We start from the raw sequence: 27,441 nt of genomic DNA, 5'->3' as shown, positions 1-27,441 counted from the left end.
TTAATGAAAGACAACCCTTATTTGCTTTTCAGTTTTCTTAGAGATGAGATCCAACTTTTGGTACGGTTGATAATTTTTCAGATAGCCATGTTCAGAAGGAAGACTGGCAAGTTCTTCATAGTGTGGAAACTGAGTAGACTGAGCCACATTGGCCTGAAATAGCAGACCTTTACTAATTTGATTGTCATTGATTTGTTCATAAATCTAGGGCTGGTTGCAGGAAGGTGAATTTTCTCTCTTTTGTCCAAGCCAGTCTTTCTCCATCCCTGAGAACTCTTATATCTTATAGCTCAGGAAAAGGCAGGGAGACTTCTTGCTCTCAAAAGGTTTTATTGCAACTGCTTACACGCACAAAAAATGGATGACAACTTCCTGTTGATGTAATCATGTCAAGTCTCAGGAAGGGATTTAACCCTTGCTACTACAAAAGCAAATATTAATTCTTAGGGAACACAAGAATTGCAGCTGTGACCAACTGCAGTGCAAGCTGTGGAAGGGGAAAAAAACTATTGCAGCCTGACCAATTCTTGTGTACTGTGCATTAGTCTCCCAGAGTCTGACTCATTAAAGTTATTTTGAGATTGAATGATTACTTGCTTTAAACCACAGAAGCCTGTTCCATCTGAAATGGAGAAGATGTATTCTTAAGCTAAGGTGAAGTTACATGGTACACTTAGACCATACTAAATCTGTGGAATGTTAAGCAGAGTTAGTTAGACTATGTTGTGAGCAGTTGCGCCTTAAGGCTTGGGATAGAAAAAAGCAGTTTAAGTGATCAGAAACTGATTTAAACTTGTAACAGAACAGAAGCTCAGTGCACATAAACCAGTTTCAAAATGGCTGAAATTGGTTTAAGATAAACCTGGTTGAATGTGGTATTAGACTTAACTGATTTGGGTCAACCTGGTTTATGAAACTTCTGTCCCAGACCTCTTCCTGGTTCAAGTTAAATCACAGCCCCCTGGAATCCCAGCATGCTTTGCAGCCCTGGGCTGGGCTGCGCTGTCTTCTTCAGGGGCCAGGGCTGGCCCCACCCCTCTGTTCCCTATGGGGCTGACAAATGGGGTGGGGGGGTGGAAGCCCGGCTAGGAATGCAGCCCAGTCTGCAGGGGTGGGAGGGGGGCATGGGGTCTGCTGCCCTCATGGAAACCCCAGCTGGAGTCTGGAGCTAATGAGGGGGTTAAACATCCCTTCTCCTGTTCAAACTTAGTGCTGGCTGTGATTTTGAACTACAAATCATTTAGAAGCAGGAAAAAGAAGTGATGAGCAATTCTGCAGAGTCCTGCTGCTGTAACTTTGGACTGCAAATTCCAGAGACATTGGGGGCAGCAGGAAGAGGAATGAACACACAAACCATACTGTCTAAGTGCCAGAGAGCTGTGCTCTTGCACCTTCTGGTTTCTTGCCTGAACTACTGCAGGCATGTGGCTGCATTTCCTGAAATAAAGGTAAATGTCTGTTCACTTCTGTTTCAGTTTAATCTCTGCAGTTTAGATTAAACAGAAAAACTGAATCAATTCAACCTTGGGTTTTTTGACTGTCTGTACTTAGCATAAGGGCTAATACCATTTCCTGCCTGCACTTCTCTGGCTTGCCACTAGTGGGCTAATGAAAAGACACATGACTAGGAGCTAGAACACCTGCTTCGGCTTTATCCCTATGCTCTGGGGTGGTGGGGAGGGTGGGGACTGGAAGTGGGAACTCAGGCATGGATAGAGGAAGTGACTTACCCAAAGTGACACAGGAAAGCAGTATCAGAGAGTTAATCTAGACCTTATGGCTTCTTGCAGACATGAAAAAATGGTGCTTTACTTTAAACTTGGTGTGTTTGTGCACCAAGCCCCATGCATGCCCAGAAGAGGCAGTGTGTTACTTCAACCTGGCTCTGCAGCATCTGTAAAGGGCACTTTACTGGGGCTTTTTTGTTTTTTTATCTACTTGGTAATTGAATCAATGTTAGCTAAAAAGACCTGCTGAAGTGCCTGATCTTTACAGACTCTACAGAGCCGGGTTGAAGTAACATGGTGCTTCTTTTGGTAAAGTGCTTAATTTTTTTTTTTCAAATAACTGCAAGAAGCCTATATGCCTTAAACTGTAAGGCCATCTTTTCTGTTTTACCAGGTTCTAGTTCTTCTATACTGCCTTATTTGCAATATCATATACTTTGCATGTAGTGTGGAATTTTTTTGTTATATATGAATTATTTTCTCACTTTCTCTCTCTCCCCCTCTTTTTTCTTAAGTGAGAACATTGAAAGATAGAGGACTATCTGTCTTCTTATCCATCTGATTTTTTTTTTTCTGCAGGCCGTCGGTAGGCAGATTCCTGAGTAGCATAAATATCCAGGTTAATCTAAATCCAGGATTGCACCACTAACTAAATAATCTGGTTTTAAACCAATAACCTTTATGAAATATCTGGTTTAGAAACTACTTTGGATTAACCAGGTATGACTGCATTAGAAATCACAAAAGGGCACAGGCTGGCTGTATTAACCTGGAAGGATGGAAATGACGCAAATAATGTTACACTGTATGAGTCAGTGATTTAAAGCTAAAAGACAGCTTGATTTAGTCTTCCCTGTGGGCTCAGAAGAGCAGCAAGCTTATTTTGACTAGTAAATGAAACACGAATGACATAAAAGTCACACAGTAAAACATTTTGCATGTATCTGGTAGAAATTGTCTTGTTGTATAACTTGGGAAGTTTTTTTTTTTTTAAAATATGTATTTCTATGCATGCACCCTCTCTGTCTTAGGCAGCCTAAGTTGTTTTGTGTCACTACATTTAATCTGTGAAGCTCTCTCCGTTCTTTTTCTTTTACTTTTATGCATGTGTTTATGACCTAGACAAGACAAGTTTGTCGCAGCTCCTTCTGAGACAGGTGGAGGCTTCTTTTTTGCTTCACCAGCTAGACCTTCTGTCTGTGCTTTGATTTATTTGTAGTGGGAAAGTCAAAGTAGTACACCTTATAAACTACAATGTCTATTTCCTTGCTTTAAATACAGGCAACCCCAGCTTAATGCGGTTTTGCGTACTGCGGTTTTGCTATAGCGCTCATTTAAAATACATACTTGGTTTCACTTAGTGCTCAGTATTTTATTATAATGCTCAGCATGGGGCTGGGGAGAAGCAGCAGTGGCAGTAGCAGTGAGTGAAGAAGTGAGTGACAGCCAGTGGGGGCACAGGGTGGGGCAGCAGGAGAGTGAGATTTGCTCCTGAACGTGGTGATGGAGCTGATGGGGAGGAGTGGCACTGGTGAGAAAGTGTATGGCGGGGGGGGGGCAGGTGGCATGACCATAGATCCCAGGGTGGTGCCCAGGGTTAGGGCTGGCAGGGCCCAGGGTGGGGTGGCAAGAGTGTGGCAGGAGCCCGTGGCTAGCGGGCAGGTGGGGAGGAGTGGTGGTGGCAGCAAGAAGGGGCAGGGGGGGTGAGCATGGGGTCTGAGCTGGTGGGGAGGTGGGAGTGTGGGGCTCAGGGTGGCAGGACTCATACACATTGTCTCTCGCCCTTCCCCCGGGCTGCAGCCCCCCCACCCCCAGGCTGCAGCCTATACCCCATTATGATCATGAACTCATCAGCAGGGCATGGACACTGCCCTGAGCCTGCAGCAATCCAGCAGTGGCAGATAGTTCCAGTGTTGGGTGCCCTGGAGGGTGCCCCCACTGGGAGGAGTGGGACACGGGTGCTGGCAGGCAGTGGCCCCACTGTTTCCCTCATGCTGGCCAGAGCCCTGCTGCATGGGGTCTGGGCCAGCAAGTTGTGTGGAACCAATTATATTTATTTACATTAAATCCTGTGGGGAAATGGGTTTCACTTAATGCTGTTTCACTTAGGGCTTGGTTTTTCTGGAACAAATTAAGAGCACTAAGTAGGGGTTGCCTGTACTAGGGAATGTGTTTTACGGTTCTCCAAATATTTGATGAATATAACCTGGTTTGCAGTTTACTTCAGTCTGAAGCTTTTTTGGTATTGCTTATTACTACTCATTAGTATTATAAATACAGTGTACTCTTCTGTGCTTTTCCCAATATTCTCCCTCCTGCATTTTGTCCTATTTCATTCTAGGCTCGAACACTGATCATTGTAAAGCCATAATCAGTGGGGGTTTCATTAGACTCTGCTAAAACCTTAACAGATACTACTAAGTGAGCAATGATGATGATCACATTGTGTGTAATCCTTTTATTTTTAATCCCTACCCTGCTGAAAGCCAGCAAAAGGGCTGCTGCTCAGTAATGTTTGAGATGAAAAGTATTGCACTGCAGTTTTCCAAAAAAAAGAATCTTTGGACTGAGATCAAGAACAAAAAGATACAATCCCAAAAAGAGGTTTTTCAGACAGTAATCCATGTATGTAAACAGTAGGTTATATTGAAAGACTTTACTACTGTACATGGGTGGATGTGCTACTAGCTAAATACTATAGATTGTTTAATCCATAAAGGTCAAAGCACTGCTGAATGGAGCAGGGGAAACTGGTGTATTTTGGGTGCCACAGTTTTAGAAACCTTGGTTTTCAGAGTTGCTGAGCATCTGCAGCTCTCATTGACTTCATTTCAAATAGAGGCTCCATCTCTGAAAATAAGGCTTTTGGTGTTATTGTGAGATTCAAGGTCCAATTTATAACAGATGGACTTCAAAACTGGAGATCACTTTGTAATCTTAGACTTACACTACTTATGTGTATAAGTCTGTGAAAAAGTGAGCTCTAAAAAAGAACTTTGCATTTGCAAGAGGAGGATCTGTATACTGTTCTGTTCCGTATGTCTGAAATATAGTCCATTAGCCCGATATCCATCTATAAGCAGACACCAATTTATTACATTTGAACCAAAAATAGAGTGAACTAGTATGATGAGATTTAAATCCTTCATTTTTCAATTTCATCAAGAACTGGGTAGCAAACAGGTGTTGAAATTTTTCTAGTGCCTTCAGTATGAAAACACTTTGTGTGGATATACTGATGTTATTGTACTCCTAAAGGTTAAATGTATTTTAAAGACATGCTTGGATTAATGATATGTTCAAGAGCAGAGTCTCTTAATTAATTACATTCCTTCCCCCCTCCCACAAGATTTTTTTTTTATAAGAGCCCGTGTGTGACTAATAGCAGAATTCATGTTATTTTATTCTGATTATTTGATGTTGATGTAATGGGCATTCACATGTTAATTGTGAACTGCATAGCAATTTAATGTCATATTCCAGTTGTAATGGGGTAGTTTATGTTTTGTGTTTACTTCCAAATGGAAGTTAGGGCTGTGGCTATTAGGTGGCCATGCAGGGAGTGCCTGGGAATCCTGCCTAGGTCAAGGACCTAAAGGAATGAGGGAGCAGAGAAACAGAGGCAGCAGCCAAGCCAGGACCAGAGACCCCATAGGCTGGGTGTACACTGAGTTCTGGATGAACTCAGAGGGCCCTGCAGGTCAGGGGCCCAGGGTAACTAGGGGGAGACTTGCCAGGGCCTGGGGCTAGGCAAACCAAGCAAGGTAACAGATGGACCATAGGGCTGTGCGAAGCTTTGGGTGCTGATTTGATTCAGAGGAGATTCAGCCCGATTTGGTGGCTGAATTTCTGAATCCAAATCGAGTCAGGGGACTAATTAAGCTCTCTGAATCAATTCAGAAAAGATTCGGAGATCTTCAGAGATTTGGGCAGTCCCCACTTGCTGCTGCAGGAAGCTGGACCCAGACTCCCTGCTGGTAAGTAGGAGGTGGGGTGGGGGTGCTAAAGAAGGGGGGAGGAGACCATGAGGGACCCCTGCCAGGCCCCATCCCCTGCCTGGTCTCCCAGCCCCTCTGAGCATCCTCTGATCCCTGTCCATTCTCCCAGCCTCCCCCTCCCTATGGCTGCGCACCCAGCCCCAGCTCTCGGCTTTTTTTAAAAAAAAGAAAAAACCTTCAACTCACCAGTTGCTGCAGCAGCCATCGGAGCTTCTGGGGAAAAGCCCCCCAATGCAACACAGGGCAGTGGGGATCACCCTCTACCTGGCAGAAGCCAGTGAGTGCAGGGCTTTTTCTTTTTTTTTTTTTTTTTAAGAGCCAGGAGCTGGGGCTGGAATAGCTGGCAGGGGATGGAGGTTCGTGACAGAACTCGCCATGCAGCGTGGGGTAGTGGGGGGGAGCAGGGATTCTTCCCCACACACCTGACAGCAGCTGGTGAGTGCTGGGCTTTTTTTTAAGAGCCAGGAGCTGGGGCTGGGCAGGGCAGCCATTGATGGGGCTGAGAGAAGGGGCGGGGATAGCACTGATTTGGAGATTTGGCCGATTTGGTGGCAGCCAAATCTGTGCATCAGATTCAGTTGAATCAATTCAGGACTGTGATTTGAATCACTGGCCCCCAAATTGATCAAATCTGAATCCAAAGTAAATACTAGCCACTTTGCACAGGCCTGATGGACAGGGCTAGTGGGTTCAGTGAGCGAACTGAGTAAAACCTGCAAGGCAGATTAGGACCAAGATTCAAATTGGTATTGATAAGGTAAAGAAGCCCTGAGCCCTGGGTTAAAGGAGGGACATCCTTAGAGAAGTATAGAGTGATAGTGCTAGGGAGAAGCCCTGAAGACTGAGCTTGTGGGCAGAGAAGCCCTGAGGACTAGGCTGAGAAGGAGCATACCAAAGGAGCTGCTATAGCCTCTGTAGGTAGCTTCTCAAGGTAATCTTATTACATCAAGGCATGGCAGCTGAGACCGAGGAGGTAACGAGGCAGGAGAGTACAGCAAGTAAGTATGAACACCACCAACAGGAGTCAGATGCTGGGGTCAGACCCTGAAGCCTGATTCAAGGTTGAACTTGAACATATGGTTAAGTTATTTACTGAATATTGACCATAGGTAGCTGTGATGTCACAATCATGTTATCTCATAACAGCTTGTCCATTCTGTCTAGACTTACTTTCAGTAATAAATAAGGGCAGCAAAAAAGAGGGAATAATCAGCATGGGTACATAATGATGAGTCAGCCTCTCCATTATGTGATGTTAATTTCCTTGTTTCTAGACCAGATAAGATGCACGTAAAAATAGTGCATCTGAAGATATTGGTCAGGCCAAAAATATTGCTTTATGCTTATGATCTAGATCAAATCACGGGCTGGGTGAGTGGGGTGAAGCTGGTCTGTGGGCTGGATCAGGACCCATAGACTCCTTCTCTGTCCTGCAGCACACCTTATCTGGTGGCTGCTCTAATTGGTCTGGGGATCTGCACTGCATGCAGTGCAAATCTTGGAGAAGCTGGAACAGGTGCTACATGCAGTGTAGTCCAGCTGAAATGGTAGCTGCAGTGTATATGGTGGCTTCCCCAACAGCTCTGGGACTGCACAACATGCAGTGCTTGCTTCAGGCAGGCTGGGATTCAAGTTGCACGCGGTGCCTGGAAGTGCAGGTCCTAGACCAATTGGAGCTGGAACTGTCTCCCAGAGTGGGTTTTGCATGTTGTGTAGTCTGTTTAGGGCAGCCGCTGTGTGCAGCACAGTGGCCAGACTTTGCCACACATGGTGCCTGTTCCACCTATTCTGTAATTTGCACCATACACAGTGCAAATCCAAGACCAGCTGGTGCAATGATTAGAACAGATATGCTTGTGCAGGGAGAGGGGGAAGGTGAAGACATCTGTGGACCTGATCTGGCTGTAGATTGTCCCTGCAGTGCAGGCACACACTGTGGCCTGTGTGAATCTCGCCAGACCTAGAGGCAGCATTGAGGGTTGGATGGCAGGGCTCTGCTAGCTGGATCCAGCCTGTAGGCTATATATTTGACATCCTTGATCTAGGTTCAATAATGTTGGACTTGGGAGAAGAATACAATGAGCTGCAGCATGTTTGGTTGCCAAGATGTTCAGACTGAAGAGAGAATCAATCAGAAGAAAAAAATTAATAGTTACACACTGCACAAATGAGCCAACTTCTTAAGGTCCATGGGTGTCCTAAATGGCCCAAATTCTCAACACAATAGAGAAGGAGTTTTAACTGTAAAACCTGTTACAAATCCCTGACTCTTGCCTGGGATCATGCTGGTGAGCAACCAATAGTGGCAAAAGAACAGTTTAGGGGACTATTTAGAAAAGCTAGTTGTGTACACGTCCATGGAGCCAGACAGGATGCACCCAAGGGTGCTGAGGAAGTTGGTCTATGTGATTGCAGAGCTGCTGGCTGTCATCTTTGAAAACTCATAGTGATGAGGAGAGAACCTGGATGATTGGAAAAGGGCAAATATAGTGCCCATCTTTAAGAAAGGGAAGATGGAGGATCTAGGGAACTACAGACTAGTCAACCTCAACTCAGTTCCTGGGAAAATCATGGTGCAGGTCCTCAATCTATTTCTAAGCACTTGGAGGAAAAGAAGATGATTAGGAACAGTCAGCATAGATTCACCAAGGGCAAGTCATGCCTGGCTAGCCTGGTTGCTTTCTATGATGAGATGACTGTCTGTATGGATGTGGGGAGAACAGTGGATGTGATATACATTGACTTTAGCAAGGCTTTTGATATGGTCTCCCACAAAATTATCATAAACAAGGTAAGCAAGTATGGTTTGGATCAATGGTGGATAGAAAATTGGCTCAATCAAAGAGGGTAGTAGTCAATGGCTCAGAGTCTGGTTGGCAGCAGTCTGGTTGGTATCAAGTGAAGTGTCCTGGGGGTTGGTCCTGGGGCTGGTTTTGTTCAATATCTTCATCAATGATCTGGGACCTGGAATAGAATACATCCTCAGCAAGTTTGAAGATGACACCAAGCTGAGGGGAGTAGTAGATATGCTGCAGGTAGGATTAGGATTCAGAGAGACCTAGACAAATTGGAGGATTGGATGAAAAGAAATCTCCTGTACATAGGACAGAATAATCCCATGTGACTGGCTAAGGACCAGCTCTTCAGAAAAGGACCTGGGGGTTACAGTGGACAGTAAGCTGAATATGTGACAGTAGTATGCCCTTGTTGTGAAGAAGTTTAATGGTATACTGGGCAACATTAGTAGTAACATTGTCGGCAGATTGAGGGAAGTTATTCTTCCGCTCTATTTGGCACTGGTGAGGTCACATCTGGACCTCCAGTTTTGGGCTCTACACTACAGAAAGGATGCAGACAAATTGGAGAAAATCCAGTGGAGGGCAACACAAATGTTTAGGGATCTGGGGCACATACCATCTGAGGAGAGGCTCGGGGAACTGAGTTTAGTGTGGAGAAGGGAATACTGAGGGAACTGGTCTTATTTAATCTAAAGAGAAGACTAAGAAGAGATTTAGCAGCATCCTTTTACTAACTGAAGGGTGGTTCCAAAGAGGATGGAGCTCTGGACTGCTCCCAGTGGTGGCAGATGACAGAACAAGGAGCAATGGTCTCAAGTTGCAGCAAGGGAAGGTTAAGTTAGATATTAGGAAACACTTTCTCACTAGGAGGGTGGTAAAACACTGGAACAGGTTACCCTGAGAGGTTGTAGGCTCTCCATTCTCGTAGGTTTTTAAGACTTGGCAAGACAAAGCCGTGGCTGGGATGATCTAGTTGGAGCTGGTTCTTCTTTGAGCTGGGGGTGGGACTAGATGACCGTCCTGAGTGCCATTCCAATCCTGTGATTCTATGTTCCATCTGAGGAATGATGACGGCTATGTTGTCTTCTTTGCCTGTACCAATATTAAAACATTATTGAGGGCAGGCCAAAGAATTGGCCCCATTTCTGTAAAATACCATAGTATTGACACAGTCAAGCTTCCTGTCACTTAAGCCTCTTTAGGTGGTTGCAAATAGTTGCTTAGTCAACATTTTAAAATTTGTATTATTTTTTGTAATGCAGCAAAGCTATGTTTGAAATAATCTAGAATGATTGATAATTAATTTCTGGTTTTTTTCATTTTTGGCTATACTGATGTTTGGCATTAGTGCACAGGATTTCTCAAAGGTTTCTTAGTGCACTGGAGAGCTAAGTATATTGCCAAAGGTGTCATTGTCCATCCCCCCCTTGTTCTACCCAATAGTAAGAAAATTACTTTGGATTATTTCAGGTTTATATAGGAAACTTAAGCCCTATCTGTGTGTTAATCATGCCTTAAGTAGTCACCTGGCTACACATTCAATCATTTAATAGTGATAAAAAGAGGAAGAAGCTATAGTTATTCCACAAAATATGTGCAATAACTTTGTAGTTGCTTCCTATCATTTTGTTAATAGAACGTGTGGTCAAGGGCCACTGTGGGTAGGAGCCCCATAACCTGATCAGGGGGCCCCTATGCAACCTCCAGCGTAGGAGCTCCTAACTGACGAGGCTCCCAGCAACTGGGAGATTGCATCAGCTTCAGTCTTCATGAGTGCGTGTGAATCCCCGCTGTGGCAGGAAGGTTTCAGCAACCATGGTCTCCCTGCCATGGGGACCCGTGAGGAGTATGCCCTTGTGCCTGGGAGCCTGGTCAGGGGAACTTGCTTCTTGCTGGTGCAGAGGGAGCCTGGGTAGGGCTTATCCTACACTGGTAATAACGTGTGATGGGAAATAATGTGTGCACCTCCTGCCATGCACATGTGGAGTGGCAGGAGGTGCAATTGTGTGAACTGCACATTAGCTCTCACCATCCCTTTATTTGCGTGTGTAGGGGGACCCTTGAAAGCAGGTATTTTACAAAGCATAATTTAGGTATAGATGCTTTGGGAAGAAAAAAAAATCTCAGGAAATAAGCACAGATTTCATACACCGATTTGCACATTATGATTTACATCAAAAGCTAGAAATCCTGAGTAAGCCTTTGAATAAACTATTCAAAAAGTGATTTTAAAAGTTATTTTCAAGAAATAGAAATATGGATATATATATGATTATCATAAACAGAGATGCAGACTCAGTATACGTGATGACTCCATGGATGCCAAAGGCAGAAGTCCAGTTGCATGTTTGTTCATACGCATATACAGCTAAAGCAATAATAGTTTTGAATAAATAAGGTGAGAAATAAAAAGTTATCCTTTCAAAACAGATTTTTGGGTCCCTCTGCTATTTTAATATATTTTTAATACACAAAATAACAAATTTGACAAAAAATGATTCATTAGGAAGTATTTCAAGCTTATTTTAACACGGCAATTTTAAAAGGAAATCTTGAAGAATATGAGCAAATTCAAGTCTGCAGAACAAGTGCATAATAGAAAATAGTAGGAATAGGCCAATAATTTACTAGAAGACTGGCAATTATTTCAAAATTTTGGGACCTGTGGAAAATTACCAATTTTTATACAGGCCTGGAAAGATGTAAACCTAACTACAAGCCTAGTAAGACAACAACTATAAAAAATCCCACATCCTCCCAGTTAGGAGCAAAGACAGTACTGCAAAATGTACTAGTATGTTTATGCGTCTTCTTATAGTGGGTATGGAAAATTACTCATTAGTTCAGCAAATGATATATAGACCTGAATATCTGCACCTGCCTAGATCCCTAATAGCTCACAAGGTCTGCAAAGACACAGGTGTGTCTGTGGACATCACAGTGAAGATATAGGTCTTAGTGGAAACACGGTATATGTAAGACAAGCATTTGATATAGTGTACATTCAGTCATAATAAGAAGCTAATCCAAAATCACATGGATTCAAACTTCATCGTATGGATTGAGAAATTGGATGGAATTTTTTTCAAAGAGCCTAAATGGGACATTTAGAACTGATGGTTGGTTTAGATCAATATTGGTTTGGTATTTAGATTAAACAAATAATAGATGGAATTGTTGACCAAAACACATTTCGTTAAGGGACTACTCAGTTTAAAAAAAAAAAACAAATGAGAAGAAACTACTAAAACAATGGTGCTTTTTTAATTGCATCACAATTAGTATAAATATGAAGGAAGGAGTGGCTAGAGCACATGTCCCTTAATACACTTGGTTATTCAGTTATCTTCATGGTGACCCCTGTATTCTATCCTTCCCCTCTCAATTTAACCAAGCTAGGGTTCTTCTTTCTTTCATGGGATAATGTTTCTCTGTGGCATCTGGGGCTACTTGAGCATTCCCAATGTAACTGTTGTTTCCCAGCCATGGCTCCTCCAAATAGTTATAACTCAAAGTCAAAGAGTGTACAACTTGCATATCATTATGCAAGTGGCCTTAATGCCATTCAAGAAGTTTTAAAGCAAGGACCCCAGTTTTTTCCAGGATGATACCAAAAATCAGTGGATTGACATTTCAGTCTTCATTGGACCCTTCTCTGAGATGATTTTCTTTCTGCCAAACTTATTTCCTCAACATTTCCCCCTACATGCTGGGATGGATTAAATCTGAATGAGTTTTCAGCTTCCTTCCCATGAAGATCAATCGTGGGCTTATGACCACTGTAGTTTGAAGATTTTTTTTTATTTAATTAGAAATTGGGCTAGCTTTGTTTCTAAGCTATGATCAATCACCTTCATTCTCTTGTAATAATTAATAATAAAAAAGACTTATAAAAACTCTCTCTGCTAGATCCTTTGAAGATGCATGATAAGGGAGAGCTTGAAAGTGTGTAATTCACCTCCTGTTTAGGAAGTCTTTAAATATTATAACCTTGTCCATTGTCTATGAGGTGTATGGCTAGTAGTTCATATGCAGCAAGTGTTCATTTGAACTTTTTGTAGGCAGAACTTGAGATTGCTGAGGTCATCCACTTCTAATCATTTTGAATGTACATCTGATATGAATATAAACACTTATGCCTACAAAATCTGTGTGTGTGAGAGAAACCATTGGTGTCTTAGCCATTCTTAGGGTTAACAGAGTACCTGTGGAACCATCTGCTGGTACATTTCACATTGGTGATGTTCATTTATTAATTTTTTCGGGTCTTCATCGTGTCAAGCCAATGATTTTGTGTGAAAAAATCCTGTAATTTCATGTAACATTTCATGAAATCGCATTTCATCATGTTCTTATACAGAAAAAATGATTCTTGCATCCAAAAATATGTTTTCTTACCTCAATACTTACTTTTGTATTGACAGCCTTAAATGATTGGGAATTGTTTTCTCTTATACTGCTTTGGTCAGTCTTCCAGTATGTGCAGCTCTACCTGGGGCAAGATAGGATATTGTCTGGTCCATTTTTAGGAAGACTTTACTGCTTATGGGTGAAAGAATTCCAGGAGTGATTCAATTTTTTTCTAGAAATCCAGTAGAACCAGATTGTTCTGGTACAACTGAAGTAATCTGTATTGCTATGCTAATACCCTGCCTAATTGACTACTTTATATTTCTATTCAGCTAAGTTCAAAGACTACTGTTGTACTCAAGAGGATGCCTTGGCCTGTATACCCTTGTTTCATCAGTCACATAAATGATTTGTGATCTGTCAGAATGGCAGATGACTTTCCTATACAGTTGTAGATGGATTTTTTTAATTCCAAATGAGAATAGCTAGACTGAGTCATTCTCAGGGACCTGGGGATATAGGTCCTTCTCTGACATCTCTCATGTTATGTGACAAAACCACTCCTACGATTAAATGTCACTTGGATTATTTTCCTGGATCAAAATGAACAAGTTGTTCCAAGTTTTGTAGTAGATCTCTTAGGAGATTTTTAGACTCTTAGAAGAGTTTTTCTTATCTCCTTCCCCTTCTTCAGAAAGATATAAGAGTTGTTGAAGTGTTAGAAAGCTCTATTAATAACAACATACTTAAATATGCTCACAGTTTGGCTGTGTTCGGCTTGAGTGGATAAGTTGGTACTTGTCCAGTTGCCAGGATTTTGTCTGCTATAGGAAAACTTCTCCTTATGTATCCTATAGCCAAAGCATAATACTTCTAGCCTCATATAATACATTTACCTTGCTTTGTGTAAAATCTCTTTCCTTCCTGTCTTGGACCTTCTCTAACACTGACAAATATTTAGCATCACTTCTGGTCATGATGAGACATGTTATTATCATTACAATGCTGTCTTGAACCTTTTATACGTTCTCTATAGAAACCGCTTGTCCTTGTATAAACTTCTGTGAGTATTTGAAAAAGTAAATTTCTTGGTATATTCCTTTTGTCTGTAATGTTGTGTGCACATTTTGCCTAGCTATGTTTTTAGGGCTTTTTTGGACCTCCATGTAACAATATTAGCAAGTCCTCCATTCATGGAATAGGGCAAATGTCTAATCAAGAGACTTGAGTCCTTATGGTTTTGTAATTCCTGTGGATTAGCATGATCTTGTCTAGTTCAATCATTGGAACCATAGGTATGGTTTATTGAGAAAACTGTACAGAAACAATGATGCCCTTTTTCCCCAGCCTAACTCGGTCTCATTTTTTTCTGGGACTGGTTTTGCTCTCTGGTACTTGATTTGACTGCATTTTGGGTGTAATCCTGGCAGGCCCACTACATATTACAGGTATCATGCAATTAACTGGTTAATGGCAAAATTACCTTGAGACCAGCAACATGTGCAAAGGAGTTATCATACCATTAAAAGCTCCAACTGGCTATAAAGTTAGACCTTGAAAATGTGTACCAACTTTATAGCTATTGAGTTTTAATTTGCATGTGTAACAGGGTCTCCTCTGTGGCTGAGAGCTGCATCAGCTGACAGGACTCCCAGCTGTAGGGAGGCACCCTCCCTATCTATGCTTCTATGCCTGGGAGTCCAGAAACAGGGGATTCTCAGCCCCAGCAGCTGCCAAATCCGGATCCTGGCAGCATGGGGACCAGAGTCCTGGAGCTATAGATGACCCAGCTGGGTCCTGGCAGCTTGAAGGTGCAGCTGCCCGAGGGGTGCATGAAACCCCTAGGGCTGATGGATCATGGCTTCTGTTATCCCCCAGGCCTAGGGTTGCATGGGCCACTCCCATGGCTGGAAGGACATCAACTGTGGGGGCTTCCAGCTGCAGGGGCTTGCTTCATGCCAGTCTAAAGGGAGCTCAGGATTGGGCTGCCCCTGCATCAGCAATAAGGTGTGATGAGATCTAATGCATGATCCCATAGTCAAATCTCCTGCCATGCAGGTGTGACATGGCAGGAGGCACAATAGTGTGGATCATACATTAGATCCCATCACACCTTTACCTGAACATGTAGAGGGGCCTGCAATTACACCATCGAGGTCCCTAACACTTTAAAAAGTGAAGTTTAGTTTTGCAATCAATGTGTACCTGAGAGATTATCCTTGTTTCTGGATCACTATCACTAGTGTATTTTTTTATGTTAACTTTTATATTTTACAGGGACATGCACAGGACCTATTGCTGTGATAGGTTATTTGGTATAGTTATGTCAGATCAAACTTGCATTCACTTCCCTCTGTTTCAGAGAGTTCATAGCGTATGTCTGCTCCTCTGTGACTTACTCCCCCACAAGGTTAAAATCCCTCTGCATGTTTCTTTCCCCTCTGATCTTTTAGTGATTTCTAAGCTTGAGATGCAATTTGATAAATATCTTTGCCTTGTGTATGCAGCTAGCTATTTGATTTAGAGGCTTTTCTTGAGATGGGCACTTTGTAAAATTTGCCAACTGATACAGAATAATCTCCTCCATAGCTGAAACACTCCTTCCAACTGATTTTATATTTTCTTTACAGTTGGTTTAATGTATAAATGGTAATCTTGTAAATTCTTTACTACTGCTTGTGCTGCTGTTGTTAATTCTACGACATTGTATTAGATTAAATTAATTTTTGCATTCATCCATTATTATAGATGCCACAAATGGTCTGTTCTACAGAATATCCTTTAAGAAAACGTTCAATTAGTCTTTGTAGTTCTGCCTCATACACAGCTATTGTCTCATCACATTTTCCCATCATATTCTGAAACTGGAAAAGTGTTTGACTTTGGTACATAATGCTACATAAAGATCTTTGCAGTTCTAAACTTTATCTCCGGGTTTCTGAAGTCATAACAAACTTCTCTTGAAGAGGGAACATATTTTACTGAGCTCAGAGGAAAACTGGTTGCTGTTTGTCATAATCTATAAGTGTATTTGCTGTACAAAAATTAAAGGCCGGTCTTTCACTATACTGTTGCGATCCTCATTTTCTTGCATTAACATATCAATTTCCAATAAATTGCCATTCGTATGTTTTATATTTGTTCCAGTTTTGTAGAAAGTCCCATCCAGATCCACAGTGGGCACATTTACATGTGTGGTAGACCGCGCAGTTCATAGACTTCATAGGCTTCGTAGACATTAGGGACTGGAAGGGACCTTGTGAGATCATTGAGTATAGCCCCCTGCCATAGGCAGGAAGAATCCTGGGGTCAAATGATCCCAGAAAGATAAACATCCAAATGCCTCTTGAAGAAATCCAGAGAAGATACTTGCACCGCCTTTGGGGTGGGGGGAGTCTGCTCTAGACTCTGGACACTTGGACTTTAAAGAAATTTTTCCTTATGCCTAATCTAAACTGGCCTTCCAGGAGTTTGTGGCTGTTAGACCTTGTTATCCCTTGTGGTGCCCTGGTGAATAACTGTTCTCCCAGGTCCTGATGGGAAAGCAGTTGTTCACCAGTTGTTACTTCACTGTCATTTAGTACTTGCTTAACTGGTGTTACTATGCAGTCCCATAATCACATGGTTATTTTTAGATGCTACTGCACAGTAGAAACAAGCCACTGCGCAGTAGCTCATTATTACTGCAAAGTAGCTTCGCCATCATGGTTTGTGCCTGGCAATGCTACTGCACTGTAGCAAAGTGCTATGGCAACATAGCATCTTGTGTAGATGCATCCACTAACAAAATGTAACTAAAATTCTATTGTAAATTTACTACTTTACTTTAACTGCTTCACTGGGCATGCCTATATGAGACAATGTCTCTCCATAGCAATGAGCAACATAACAACTGGGAAGTCTGGTGCATCTGTAGATGTGCCCAGAAAGCAGGGAAAAACTCCCACTGAATAAGCATGAGATAAAGGAAGAGAGGAGCATGGCTTTATCAGATAGTGCTTTGGGTGTTCCAGTTAATGGCATAATGACCATGTTACTACAAGAGAGTCTGCTTTCTTCACTGTTCCAAGTGTTGCTTTTTAAAGCTGTTTGGTTTGATAGTAAGGTAGTGAATATTTCAAAAAAATCAAGCCCCATTTTCTGTAGTATGCAGAAAGGGTTGAAACATTATATTCTCCTTAATTTAGTGAAAAGGTCTTTTACTATATAAAAAAAGACCTTTGATTCATTGAGAAGAAGTCAAGTATGTTAGCAGTTATCCTGGAAAATTAAGCTACGGATATTCAGTAAAGTGATGACAGATTCATAGATTGTTCTTATATATCTCTTTTTTTCCAGATGAGTCAGCTTTTCTCGTACTAGGTTCTCCCATATTTTAATGGGTTATTTTAATGGTAGCAATAAATAGGACTTGAAAATATTTTTGAACAGGTTTATCCTTTCATAAAATATTTCTTGGAAAAAGCCTTCACTATATTTCTTTTTATAGATTAAAATTTAACTTTATACCTCACTTTCATTTTTACAAAAAAATGAAAGGGGCTTGTGATATAATGAGTAATGTTTTTGTAGTGCAGGGACTCTGTAAACTGGATGTGTCTATGTGTGCGTTAGATCCAAGAGCAGTTTGCTTGTGAGTAAAATACTCATGAGTGTACAGTTCTGGGCAGGCATCCACTTGTACAGGGAAGTGGGAGCAGATTTGCTGCTAATGGTGCTCCTGCTTTGTGGGGCCCTGCAATGGCTCTAGGGTCTTACAGTGGCTCTAGGCTCCCCTCTAGGCTCTCTCTGGATGCTAGCTTGGAGACAGCTGTCTCCTGGCTGGGGCTAGGACAACATCACCTTGCTAGGGGGCTGCCTGCTGCCGGGGCTGGGACAACGTCACCTTGCCAATCAGCAGAGAGCTCCTCGCCCTGGCTCCCAGGTCAGGGGTAGGGGACTTGGATAGAGCTGCAGTGGTGGGGCAGGTCCCATCCCCCTGCCCTGATCCACTGACTCGCTGCTAGAAACCACACTGGTGGATCAGGGCAGGGGGATGGGACCTACCCCACTCCTGCAGTTTTTTCCAAGCCCCATGTCTTAATCACCCGATTGTGGCATGGGGCTGGAACCTGCCTCTGACTGGGACAGTTCCCAACCCCCACTCCACAATCACAGGGTGGGGGCTGGGGAGCCTGTTCCTTGCTCAGCTCCATGATCATGATCACCAGCATGTTTCTCCCAGTGCCAGTTCCATGATAATGGGGCTAACACTGGGAGATCCTTATCTCTGAGCCCGAGCCCTGTGGTAGAGGAGCTCAGGCTGGGAGTAAAGAATCTCCCAACACTGGCCCTGCTGTTGCAGAGCTGGTGCTGGGAGATAAGGATCTCCCAGCCTCTGCTCCCAATGATCTTGGAGCAGGGGGCTTGGAGCATCCTGCTGCTGGGGCAGGTGGACATGGTCTCTGCCTGGGCTCCAGTGGCAGAGCCCGCCCTCGCAGCAAACAGCTCCAGGGGCAGGGAGCAACCTCCTCTTCTACCCCCTGGTGGCCAGCTGACTGGGAGCAGACTTTCTTTTAGTCAGGCATCTAGTTGAATGCTACTGCACAGTAACTAATTACAAGTAAATTTGCTACTTGCACTTGTAGGTCGCAAATGTACTCATGATTAGTGAGGTTTACTGTGCAGTAAGTGTGTGCACATATAGATGCACATGCTAATTGAACAGTAAACTATGCTACTGTGCAGTAAAGCATCTGATGTAGACATACCCACCACTGTGTATGCAGCAGCATCTTGTGTAGACATACCCAACACTGCATATGCAGTAGTGCATGTACCTTCCTGGGGTAGGTGGTTGTGGGGTGGGGGCACCTAGGAGGCAAAGCCTGGAGACAGGAGGCTAGTATCCAAGCCTCTATGCATTTCACCATGGGTGTGCATGCTACAGTAAGCAGCACAGATGGAGGACTCACCCGGGGTAACAGCAGCTGCTGATCCCCCAGTGTGCATGGCTCTCCCTCCAACAGCTGGTTTCCAGGGTCAGCACAGCTGATGCACAGTCCTAGCCCCACTGCAGGCAGCTCTGGCTCTGACGTCATGAAGCTGGGGCTAGCAGTGGGCCTAGGGCCAGGTGGGAGGATCTGGCTAGTGGGGCACCCAGGGTAAGGGCCAGGGCGGGGCCTCCTGGCTCATGGAGGTGAACCTGGAGCTCCACCCAGGCCCATGAGGGGTCTGCTGCTGGGTGGTGGCCAGCTGCTAGGGCCAGGCAGGGCTATGGTCAGAGGCTGGGCAGCAGGCAGCATAAAGGCAACTGCCAGGGCCAGGATGGTGTCCAGCACCCAGTGGTCATTATTCATGGCTTCCATTGCTCTGGCCATGAGTGCAGACTGCTTCATTTGGGCCTCCACATTCTTACACTCCAGGGCCAGGAGCTCCACTGAATCTCCTGGTCCACCTGGTCCTATGTGTCTTTGCAGGTGACATCCTTTGCTTTCTAGGCCCAGCATATCTGCCAGAGGATCCTCTATAGCCATCACCAGCCAGTCCAGGAGGAGGGTCGTGTCCTGGGTCCTCCTCTGATGGAGCTGGTGCGTCCACAAGGCCCTGGTTGTGGGTGGTACTGAATTTGAGGCCGCATCCCAGCTGCCAATGGCGGCTTCTCCCCTGAATGCAGATGCAGGGCCTGCAGAGCCATGAGAAAGAAGCTGTTTGTGAGAGGTTGCAACATTTATGAGATAAGATGCTCTGTACCAGGGGCCCATGTATTGTCTGGACTCAGATCAGGGGTTGGCTGCACATGGATGCCCAGGACCATGGTAAGTTGGCCAGGTAGGTCCAGGCCCAGGCCCAGGCAGCCGCCGGCTAAGCCCCACATCATTGCTGAGTTGCAGACATCACTTTTAACTTGCCTCACAGTGCCACAAGGTCACAGTCTCTTCCTGCAACCAGTTGTGGACCCAGAAGGTGGAGTGTGGCATCATTGGCGAGACCATCGCCACTGCTGCGCTGGCTCTCTGGGCCTGTGCACAGATGCTGGGCCTGGGCAGCTGTCTGAAGTGCTCAGTGCAGGGGTACAGTGTGGGATTGGCAGTTGCACAATAAGGCAATATCCAACAGAACCTACAGGCTCCAGGCAGGATGCTGGGGGTGGGTTGCAGGCAGCTGGAGCTAGCCCTGTTGGTGAGGAGCTGTCTGCAGCTGAGCCCAGGTGCTGGCAGGCCTGGCAGGATCCTGCAGCACCCTGCAGGCCTGGACAGCACAGGCCTGGCAGTCTGCATGGCCAGTGGCTCCAGGGTGCAGGTGGCCTGACACAGTTGGCCTGTGGCCTCCTCAGGGAGACACAGTAGCCTAGCGTGGCCTCAGGCTCGCTGCATGTACCCCAGTGCTCTGAGTGCCATAGAACTGGTCCAGCCCTGGGGCAGGAGAGGCTCTCAGACCCAGAGCCCTGGGGCTAGTTTTAGGCTGGCCCCCTAGTGGCAGGGCTGAGTGGGAGCAAATTTTCTCCCAGTTGATGTCTACATGTGCATTACAGTGCAGTAACTACTCATGAGTAAATTTGCAACTTACATTTTCAGGCAGCAAATTTACCTGTGAGTAGCAGTTTCTATTGCACCATAACTTTGTGCACGTGTAGATGTGCATGCTCACTGTGCAATAAAATACACTACTGCACAGTAAAGCATCTTGTGTAGACATACCCATTGAGCATCTACTTTTCACAGGCTAGAAATAATGCTGAAACTCTGCTCATAGGAGAGTTGTTACAAATATAAAGGTACATTATGTAGAAAATATGATAATTTCATAGGGTACGTTAAAATACCCAAGTATTGAAAGATTAACTTAATTTTCTCAATTGTAAAGCAAATATTTATTTAAATTATTAGCAGAATACTCTTAAATTATAACAATCATATAAAATACTCATAATCTTAAAATTATGAATACAATTATATGCGTATTTGGAAAGTTTGTGTGGTGTTTGTACAATATAGGTATTGGTTTAAGTGGGTTACACTGTTTTTTACTCTGACAGCTAACCTTTATGATGCATTTTAATTGGATACAGCTGCCAAATAATTAAAATGAGCTTCAGGTAGCTCCTGGGCTGTCTGCTGACTGTTTCACAGAAGTGCCATTGCCTGAAGCATCACCTTCAATTTCAAAATTGGAGCAAACTCTGGTCCAGAAAGAATCTGCTGATTCAGCTGGCTCCAGGTAACTTGGCAAAGGTAAATGGCTAATGTGAAAAAATGAGAATTCTTTTTTCCCCAGGTACTGTCCACCAAAATGTACATTGGTGGATCTTGGCTACTACTGAGAGGTCAGATTTTCAAGAGACTGTCTCAGAGCAAGATTTTTCAAGAGCTCAGCACACACACATAAGAGTAGCCTTTCAAAAACCTGTAACTCCCATTTGACAATTTGGCCACCAATTTGACATCCAACTGGGAACTCTTCTACTGACTGTAGATGCCTTGGAAAATCCAGCCATTGGTATCCTTCCATTTTAGGGTCGTATTTGTAAGTGAAGCATATTCTTCAGCTTGACTTATTGTCCTTTAGTTTCTCTCTAGGATTTATGCACTAAATTTATTTAGAGAATCCAGTCATATCCCTATCAGTTTCCATTGTGCTAGTCTAAATAAGCCAAACTGTCCCTTCTTTTAATATAAGCATTCTTTTCCCCGATCACATTAGTAGGCTTCTTTGTACCTGTTGTGGCTTGAATTCATTTTATGAACACAAATTTTAAAATTTTACATAGTATTTCAAATGACATCTTGCCAATGTCTTGTGCAAAGACATTAATAACATCCATCTGTCCTTGAAATATACATCTTCTAAAAGACTGATACACTCAATTACATTATCTTTTCATGGTTGCATCATATCAATGCCATTAGACATTAATTCACCTAGGTCTTTCTCCGCCTCTATTTTTGTCAAGTGTGTCACCAGCTTAAGTTGAAATTCTTGTTATTGCATCTAACTGATCTAACTGGATAACATAGATCTTTGTACTATTGAAATTCATCCTATTTTTATTATTTTCTTCCTCAGGTTCATTCAGATCTTCCTGAATGTTATTAAGATATTTCTTTGTAGTGATGTTGTGTCTCAACTTTGCAACATCAATAAATGTCATTAACACACTCCTATTTTTATGCCAACTTCATTAGTGGAATTATTTATTAAAATTGACCCTAAGTATAAGTCCTGAGGAACTCTCCCTCCACCCTAAGTTACCCTTTTAACAAAAGGAATTATCACTCCACCCCAAGATAATATCTTTCTTTACTATTTCCTTTTTCCAATTGTCCTTCTTCTGCACCTTAAGTAATAATTCTTCACTAGGTACTGTATCAAATGACTTACTGAAACCCAGATAATAGGTTTATCACATTTTTGTCTAGAAAATCAGTTGTATTATATTTCATTTTCCATTTGCCTTCATATCCTTTATAATCCTTTCCTTCAAAATTTGTTCAAAATTCTTGAAGGCTATTGAGGTCATATTAATGAGCCCATAGATATCTGAATCACTATTTCCCCTTCTTCAGTAAAGGTATTATATTTGCTATTCTCCAATCATACAGTATCACAACAGTCTTGATAGGTTTGTTAAAGATGCTGGCCATTCAAACTGTGACTGTTTCTTTCAGGGTTATGGGGTGTGAAAGCTAATTCGGCTTTCACACCCTAAGTTCATTAAACTCACAGGGCACATCCAGATGTGCGTGGACATTTGGCTTTCCAGGAACAAGTAGTGGCAGTGCACTTTACACCGCCACTTCTTGTCCACAGGGAATGCCCATGCCATGTGCATTTGGTGTGTAACAAGTCACCCCAGGTGACATAAGGGAGGCTGGGGCCAGCATATACTGGGAGTCCTAGGGGCCTCCCAGAGCTGCAGCTGTGGCAATCCTGCTTGGTGCAGCCTGGCCAGCAACCGCAGCACAACTCTAAGCAGCCCAGCTCCATTTTTTAGCAGTGCATGCTGTCTGAGTGTGCACTGCTTTAGAATATTTCATAGAATATTTCATAGATATTTGGGCTGGAAGGGACCCCAGAGGATCATTGAGTCCAGCCCCACCACCCCAGGGACAGGAAATCAGCAGGGATCATAGGATCCCAGCAAGATGATCATGCAAATGTGTTTTGAAGGCATTCAAAGGGGGTGGTTGAACTGCATCAGCTGGCAGTCTGTTCCAAACCTTGGGGGCTCGGACAGTGAATAAGTTCTTTCTTATGTCCAGCCTGAACCGGTCACAGTGGAGTTTGTGACTGTTCAATCTTGTCATCCCTTGTGAGGCTCTGGTGAACAGTGGTTCCCCCAGATCCTGATGAGCTCCCCTGATAAGCTTATAGGTGGCCACCAGATCACCCCTGAGCCTGCACTTTTCCAGGTTGAATAGCCCCATTGCTCTCAGCCTCTCATCATAATGTCTGTTTTCCTGACCTCTGATCATGCGCATGGCTCTCCTCTGCACCCTCTCAAGCTTCTTCACATCCTTTTTGAATTGTGGAACCCAAAACTGGATGCAGTACTCCAGCTGCAGCCTCACCAAGGCCGAGTACAGCGGGAGAATGACATCCCGGGATCTGCTTGAGAAGCATCTATGAATGCAAGCCAGTGTTTTGCTCGCTTTACTAGCTGCAGCATCACACTGAAGGCTCATGTTCATCTTGTGGTTAACCATGACCCCCAAGTTCCTTTCATCTGTAGTGCTAACCAGCGTAGTACTACCGAGCCTATAAGCATGGTGCAGGTTTTTCCTCCCAAGGTGGAGAACCTTGCATTTTTCGGTGTTGAACACCATCAGGTTCTCGTCCGCCCATTTCATGAGTCTGTCCAGATCCACCTGGATCACCCTCCTGTCCTGAGGTGTGGATGCTTTACCCCAAAGTTTGGTGTCATTGGAAAACTTGGCCAGTCTGCTTCTGACACCAATGTCCACTTCATTGATGAAGATGTTAAAAGCATAGGCCCTAGGACACAGCCTTGTGGGACCCCACTGGTCACAACGCATCAAGACTATTGGCTCCTGTGAACCACCACCCTCTGGGTCCTACCTCAGAGCCAGTTTCCCAGCCAGTGGTTCATGGTGATGTCAAGGCTGCAGTTAGCCAGTTTAACCAAGAGGTGATCGTGGGATACCAGATTGAAGGCTTTTTTAAAGTTGAGGTATACGACATTGATCTCTTCCCCTTTGTCTAGGTGATAAGTCACCTGGTCATAAAAGGAAATGAGACTGGTCAAGCAAGACCTACCCTCAACAAACCCATGCTGGCTATCCTTCAGGATATTGCCTTCAGCTAGCCTGTTAAGCATGGCCTCCTTGATAATCTTTTCCAACACTTTCCCCAGGATAGAGGTCAGGCTGATGGGCCTGTAGTTTGCCGGATCTACTTTCCTCCCTTTCTTGTAGATAGGCACAACATTGGCCCTCTTCCAATCATCGGGCACTTCACCAGAGTGCCAAGAACTCTCAAAGATCCGTGCCAGGGGCTGAGCTATGATGCTTGGCAGCTCCCTGAGTACCCTTGGATGTAACCCATCAGGGCTGGCTGACTTGAAGGTATCCAGCCTGTTGAGGTGTTCCTTCACGAGGTCGGCTTTGATGGAGGACAAAGAATCTCCCTCACTCGGGCCTCCCTGACCATAGTGGGAAGGGCCGTCCCATGAGGCTGATGAAAAACTAACGCAAAGAACCCATTTAGCAAGTTTGCTATTTCCTGGGCATCAGTTGTCTCATCTGGTTTAGCAGGTGTCCAATGTTGCCCTTGTTTTTCCTCCGGCTCCCCACATATCTAAAAAATGACTTTTTATTTTCCTTGATAGTTGTAGCTAGCTGGAGTTTCGTAACAGCTTTGGCTTTCCACTATTGCAGCCTTGGCTTTCCTCCATCACAGCCTTGGCTTTGGTGTTTTTTCCTTCGTTTTTTTTACCCCTGGCTAGGGGTCAAAAAAATGTGGGAAAAGAAAACAGCAGCACACACTTGGGCAGTGTACCCTTGCAGCATGAAAAACTCGAGACTGGTTGGTATATGGTGCTGCAGATGTTTGCAGCGCCACATACCACATGACTATGCTCATCTGGACATGCCCACTGAATTTAGCTTTCCCTTGTTGTAAGAATTTCCTGTTTTGAAACCGTCATCTCCACTATCTCTGATTTTTCTCCTTATTGAAAATTGAGGCAATGTCATAATTTAATTTGGGGGCCATGTGTTTATTATCTTTAATCTTGATCCAATGGTCACTGCATATTGGCCCTGCTTTATCTTTCCTTGTTATTTATTTTGTTTTATTTTATTTTTTGAAGAACCTGTTACTGTTTCTGTCAACATTTGTTTTGTGAGGTTTGTCTTCTTGCAATTCAGCTTGTCTTCTTGCAATTTTAACTTTACCCCTATAATTTATGGCTTCTAATACAGAAAGTTCTTTGACAATCAGGTCTTTTGTCTTGCAGGCTTACTGCTTACTCCTAATATTGTCTTTGAGACGGTTATCCTTCCACTTAAGACAGGAGCCCTTTCCTGGTAGCTTTTCCTCTCTTTGCTTGGGATTTCCAGCTATTAAAAAATACATCTCAGATGACAAAGTGCGTGTGTGTGTGTGTGTTTGCGCCCATGCACTTGCGTGGGGTGGGTGGTGGGTGGGTGGGGTTGCTTTAATATGATGTATCACCAGATAGAAAAGCTTGTGTCATTCTATTGCTAGCTACTTTCCTATAGAGGGTTTGTGTTATATTGCCTTGCAAGTGACACTAAATCTTTTTTAAACCAGTGATGAGTTTCCTTCCTACGCTTTAGTCTATCGTACAATGCCAAAGGTAAAATTTCTCATTTAATCTTATTACTGGTGCCAGGGGATTAATGTCAGGTGGCACTTGTGGTGACAGTGAAAAGATTAAAAAAATAATTCCATTAAACCTGTCTACTGCATTTGATATTTGAACCGTTAATAAAAGGGATTACCTTCTTTGTAGGCTGTGGTAAAAATAAGCTCAGCATAATTGTCTTATGAACCAAAGGCCTGCTTTTATTTCCTGAAGATTCTAGTTCATAAAGATGCCTGATTAAGACATTAATTGAGCGTTTAGAAGTATTAGCTTATAATGGGGGGGAAAAATCAACATAGTACCCTCATTTTTTCATGGTGAGCATTATAGTAACTTAGAAGTGTGTAATAATAATAATGGAAATATGTCATTGTGAAAGAGTAAACAGCTACGTGGAAAAAAGAGCTGGAGAACACCGCTCCCGGAGCTATTACCATATAAGGATAGAGGCTCCGGGAAAAGAAAGAAAAGACGAGAAGGGAGTCTCAGAAAGGGAGAATAAAAAAAGAGCGTCTGAAGGAGAAAGTGAGGGAGAAAGAAGATCTCCAGGAGATAAGACACTTACCTCAGGATTTTTCTCACTGCTGGAGAAAGCGGAGCTCTGAGAAAGAGGGTGAATCCCTGAAGAGGCACTGGAAACGCGGCTGGCAGCCACGCTGAAAAGTAAACAAACAAACAAAAAAGAGAAGAGTGAATTGTCTCTCTCCCACAAGCTTAGTGAAAACAACTGAGTGCTGACCACAGGGATTCAAGGCTTCAGGCACGCACCAGATGAAAGGTACACACTCAGGTTAGCAAAAGTAAAGAGAGAGAAATAACAAGGCTTGAAGAGAAAAGCCTGCTCTAAATAAATAAATAAATACATAAACGGACAAACCAGAGTTAAAGGGACTTTGTTTACTAACAGCAAGTTCAGTCCAACCAAACTGATAAAGGTTAAATAAGAACAGTATGTAGATCAAATTACAACGGTGGTATAATTGTTTTTAAAAAAAAAGAGAGAAAAAAGGACCACTCCTGTTTAAAGATAACGAAAGTTTGTATAGTGTTATTAAAGAATAAAGATAAAGACTAGTGTTAATCTGCATCTGATTGTGAATATATATATATCAGCGAGTGTGTGGGAATAATCGAGTGAAATTTTCCTCTATAATACCAGGATTCCTAATAGAGACACCCAAAGAGCAAAATAAAACAACAAATATATATATAACAACCCTCCCGACAAGTGACATCATAAAGCAGAACACATTATGATAACATCCAAGACGTGGCAAGTGGGAAAGTTGGGGTACTTACAGCTCTTTGGGAGATTACAAAAGGATACAGAGAGGCAAGGTCCACCATCACAGTCATATACTAAAATAAAGTTCTGTACTCCCATATAGTTTGAATTCTGTTATTTCTTAGTCCAATTATTAGGAGGAAAATGTCAAAAAGATGAATGAAGACAATTAAAAGAACCATAGTAATTCAGAAAAATGCTTTTATTAAATTTTTGTTCTCCTTTTAGTAATTGTCCATTGTCACGGGGTCACATAGGTGCCCCGTGATTGTGAGGGTGATTGGCAGAGCTGCCAATCACCCAGGCAGACCAGGTGCCTGGTTGCCAGGGCAACCAGGTGGTCACATGGCCGGAAGAGGGCAGGGCCTGGCCTTTATAACCAGCTGAGGCCGGAGCTGGAAAGACAGTTCCCTTCTGGCTGCCGCAGGAGCAGGAGCTCTGCGGCTGAGCTGAG

The 27,441-nt window shown here is 43.4% G+C and overlaps 1 long non-coding RNA gene across 2 annotated transcripts in view; it reads left to right on the top strand.

Moving 5' to 3' along the window:
- Positions 1 to 27,441, top strand: part of LOC109307057 — a 326,340-nt gene that overhangs the window by 263,876 nt on the left and 35,023 nt on the right. For both annotated transcript variants that reach the window (XR_002100153.1, XR_002100152.1), the window contains one exon: positions 20,924 to 21,086. This is a non-coding gene — a long non-coding RNA (uncharacterized LOC109307057). The remainder of the gene's footprint in view (positions 1 to 20,923; positions 21,087 to 27,441) is intronic.

This window comes from Crocodylus porosus, unplaced genomic scaffold (assembly GCF_001723895.1).
Source record: "Crocodylus porosus isolate Cpor-Errol unplaced genomic scaffold, CroPor_comp1, whole genome shotgun sequence".
Lineage (NCBI taxonomy): Eukaryota > Metazoa > Chordata > Crocodylia > Crocodylidae > Crocodylus > Crocodylus porosus.
The sequence above is the reverse complement of the archived record's forward strand: the minus strand, read 5'-3'. Positions and strand labels throughout refer to the sequence as shown.